Genomic DNA, 4,587 nt, shown 5'->3' on the forward strand with positions numbered 1-4,587 from the left:
TAGAAGTTTTAACCTATGCGTAAAATTGGGATGTAAACACCTTTGTTTTGAAAAACAGTGCTAAAAATCTCAACAATTATGAAAAATAAGAATGTATATGCCTAATGTTTGTCTTTTTGCCACAGATGACTGTTGTCTGTATTCCAAATGTAAATTGTTCTCCTCTTAACGGAGGCAAAGAATACTTCTCTACACTTTAGGTTGTTAGGGAAAAAGAAGGGCTCCAAAATGAAATAGTATCAACTCTTCAGAGGGAAAAGCTGGAATTAGAGGTGTAGGAGAGGAGATAGAGAATGTAAGAGTGTTAACACAGAGAAGATGGAATGAACCTGTGATTTCACTGGTACAGGGGTCTCCCTATGGGAATGTACAGGTCAGTACCTTCTGCATAAGTTGGTCTAGAGAGATCCTAAACAACTTGCCCAGGTTCACATAGCCAATAGGTGTCAGAAGAGAAACTTTATTTCAGCTCTTCCTTCCTCTTTGAGGCAGACTCTCTATACAATTTATCACATTTCATATGTTATACAGAGAAGAAAGACAAAAAAAAAAGATTAGCTATAAAATTTAAAAGCAGGTTTGAGGATTTTGATGAAAATAAGATATGGAGGAGTTAAAGAGTCTCTCAAGAAAAATGTAGGAAAACCATGGAAGCTATAAGGTGACAGATCATCTAGTAAGGTATAGAAAAGAATAAAATAATAGTAATTGGTAATAATGGCAAGCATAGAAATAGTTCACACCTTGTTTCAGTTATTGAATTAACACCTTGTTTCAGTTCAAGTTTCTTTTGAGCCTTGTATCAAGTCTGTTAAGAAACAGAATGTGTGAACCCCACAACTTGTGAACCCAAGAACTCATGAATTCCTGAAAGAGGAAGGGGAGGAGCTAATGACCATATATAAGGAGAAGCCCAGGCTAGAGACAGCAGAACTGAGAAGAGAAATCTTGTGATGGCAGATTCAAGAAGTAGAAAACTTGTTGTATCCTGACACTCTGTTTGTCTGTTCTGTATTGATATTTGTTTGTGATGCTTTGTACAGAAGTCCTGGGACCTTACTGGAAGCCCCAAAAAAGGATTTTCTGGTTGTCTGTTTATAGAAGTCCTAGAGGAGGATTTTGGGTGTCCTGGGACTTTGCTGATAATTTGTATTGACCTGTTGGACCTTGTTTGTGGGTCTTTGTTGATTTCTATATTGATGATTTGTGTTGAGTTCTCAAACCTTGTTGGTGAGTCTGAGTTGATTTCACAGGCAGATAGTGAATTGATGATGGTGCTGGCAATGTGCATGAATATTATTGTGGCTCTGCTAAGCTTTGTCTTCCCAGAAACAGGAACTGTGAAGGAACTGAGGTGAACTGGACACTGTGAGCTTCAATATGAAATGGGAACTGGACAAAGAACTGGACAAGGAGCTGGACAAGGAACTGGGAGCTGCCTGCCTTTCAACCCAGGTGACAGTTGGAGCTGGGACCATGGAAGAGGAACCATGGAAGTTAGAGCCAGCCTCGAGTCAAGCTGAAAGGAGACTTTACTTGGATACTGTGTACTGACTGAGGATATTATGATTTACTGTGACCTAGGGGTGGAGAACTTTGACTTTTGTACTTTGTGATTGAATTAAGGATTTTGAGATTGACTAAACGAATATACTTTGTTTAAAACTATGTGACCACTTTGGTGAAAACTATATGGCCATTTTACTGATAAGTTGTTGAGTTATGACATGGTGAATGTTGTATTTTGATTTTCTGTGATAAGTTATAACAATGCGAATGCTGTATTTTGATTTTCTATGAATGTTTTGCTCTGATTTGTTATTGAATAAATAGAGAACTCACTGTATTGTGTAATCAGAACCTTGAAAGCTGCTCACAGCAGCAGTCCTCTGGAAAGCTGCTCATGCATAGCTTTACATTGGTGACACCCAGTTCAAAGGTATTAAGGCTACTATTTATCCACCTGAGAGTAACAATAAAAAAGTTCCACGGTCTTCCTAGGACCTGTATCCTAGACATAATAGAGAAGCCCTTAAGATTTAGCAAAGTGTATGACAACTACCTATTTGTGGTGATTTGTATGGTAGCAAATGACACTATCAGAATGAGCAAAAAAGCCGCGTCCCTTCTTCCCTCCCTCCCTTCTTCCCTCCCTCCCCCCTCCTCTCCCCCCCGCCCCCCCCCCCCTCACTTTCCGACAGCGCCGACGTCCCCACCCCCTTTCTCTGCGGAATCACCATGGCAGCCAGGACCCTGTACACATACCCTGAAAACTGGCGGACCTTCAAGGCCCTCATTGATGCACAGTACAGTGGGGCCCAGATCCACATACTGTCCTCACCTCCCCACTTCCACTTTGGTCAGACCAACCGCACCCCCGAATTCCTCCGAAAATTTCCTGAGGTCAAGGTTCCAGCATTTGAGGGTGATGATGGGTTCTGTGTGTTTGAAAGCAATGCCATTGCACACTATGTGAGCAATGATGGCCTTTGAGGTTCGACCCCTGAAGATGCTGCCCAGGTGATCCAGTGGGTGAGCTTTGCTGACAGTGACTTTGTTCCTCCAGCCAGTACCTGGGCGTTCCCTACTCTCGGCATCATGCACCACAACAAACAGGCTACAGAGAATGCAAAAGAGGAGGTGAGGTGGGTTCTAGGGCTGCTTGATGCCCACCTGAAGACTCAGACCTTCCTGGTGGGGGAGCGCGTAACTCTGGCTGACATCACAGTTGTGTGGCTCTATAAGCAGGTCCTGGAGCCATTGGTCCGGCAAGCCTTCCCCAACACCAACTGCTGGTTCCTCACCTGTATCCATCAGCTCCATTTCCGGGCAGTGTTGGGAGAGGTGAAGCTCTGTGAGAAGATGGTGCAGTTTGATGCTAAAAAGTTTGCTGAGAGTCAGCCCAAGATGGAGGTCCCAAGAAAAGAAAAGGGACAGCCAGAAGAGAAACCCAAGGTCCAGGCAGAGTGGAAGGAAGAGAAGAAGGCAGCTGCAGCCCCCGTCCCTGAGGAGGAGATGGATGAGTGTGACCAGGGCCTGGCTGCGGAGCCCAAGGCCAAGGATCCCTTTGCCCACCTGCTCAAGAGCATGTTTGTGTTGGATGAGTTTAAGCGAAAGTACTCCAAGGAAGACACGGTGATGGTGGCCCTGCCATACTTCTGGGAGCACTTCGACCATGATGGCTGGTCCCTGTGGTACGCCGAGTACTGCTTCCCCCAGGAGCTCAGCCAGACCTTCATGAGCTGCAACCTCATCACTGGAGTGTTCCAGCTCCTGGACAAGCTGAGGAAAAATGCCTTTGCCAGCGTCATCCTTTTTGGCACCAACAACAGCAGCGCCATTTCTGGAGTCTGGGTTTTCCTGGGCCAGGAACTCACCTTCCTGCTGAGTCCAGACTGGCAGGTAGACTACGAGTCCTACACGTGGTGTAAGCTGGATCCTGGCAGTGAGGAGGCCCAGATCATAGTCCGAGAGTACTTCTGGGAGGGGGCCTTCCAGCATGTGGGCAAACCCTTCAATCAGGGCAAGATCTTCAAGTGAACACCCTCCCCTGCTACCACCTAGCTGCCTGCTTCCTCCTCTGCAGGGAGGTGCCAGTCATTAAACGAAACTGAACACAGAAAAAAAAAAAAGAATGAGCAAAAAAGGTACAGCCAATGATTATGAAGTCTTGGGCAAGAAACTGCTACCCACTAAGTAAAAAAGATGCAGAAAAAAAATTAACTTAAGAAGTGAACAGTTGGCTGAGAAGGTTATTTCTGAAAACAGAATTCTACTATGTTCAAAGTCTAGGATGATCCCTATCCCTGGTCTCATTTCCTGAAGTTGACTTTTTGAAATTCAGCTTCTCACATACCAAAACTGCATTTTCTTTACATTATATATATAGACCTATCCCTCCAAGTATTTAATGGTCCCCTAAAGGATAGTCCTTTGGTGCCATGTATGTGTGGGGAGACATGATTCCTGATTGACTTACACACCTGGGAAAGAGAAGAAGAGGAGAAAGAGACAGGGCAAGAAAGGAAAAAAGAGAAGTTCCTCCAAAACCTCAGACATGTAGGAAATAACCAGTACCCTAATAAGTACTTTTATTCCAAGAAACTGCAAGCCCAGAGACTGAGTGAACTGAGCTTTCATCTTGCTTCTGACTTTTCTGTGGTCTATCAGATGTAATTTAATCTCTATGACTTCCCCAATTACTTGGTTTTGTAAATGTTTGCTTAAAGACCATGATTGTCTTTTGTATGATGTTGTTGTTTGTCCTTTATTGTTGAAGAGGACTATGATATCAGAAAGGTGATGCCATGACTTGCAAGTGAATTGGATTTAAGTGAGGAGGGCTATGCAAAGTCACCAACCTCACCTTCTCCTCCAGAGCCATCTGGGCCCAGTGGCAAGATATAGATCAGGACAACTTGGCCCTAGGTGCAGTGGGAGACCTTGGTCATTTTAAGATAAGGTCTTTCCCAGGTCTCAGTTTGTCTGAGGCAATGGAATGACCTCTTTTAACTAGTCAAAAAAAAAAAATCTTGGTATAACCTTGTACCCAGGTTATACCAAGTGGAATGATCTCTGTTATTTTAT

General features: G+C 44.0%; 1 pseudogene; it reads left to right on the forward strand.

Moving 5' to 3' along the window:
• The first annotated feature begins 2,223 nt into the window (after positions 1–2,223).
• LOC138165832 (elongation factor 1-gamma-like) lies at positions 2,224–3,635 on the forward strand (annotated as a pseudogene).
• Positions 3,636–4,587: the final 952 nt, after the last annotated feature.

The sequence above is a fragment of the Petaurus breviceps genome, unplaced genomic scaffold, assembly GCF_028583685.1.
Source record: "Petaurus breviceps papuanus isolate PSGF00001 unplaced genomic scaffold, PetGlider_PUasm1.0 216, whole genome shotgun sequence".
Taxonomy (NCBI): Eukaryota; Metazoa; Chordata; class Mammalia; order Diprotodontia; family Petauridae; genus Petaurus; species Petaurus breviceps.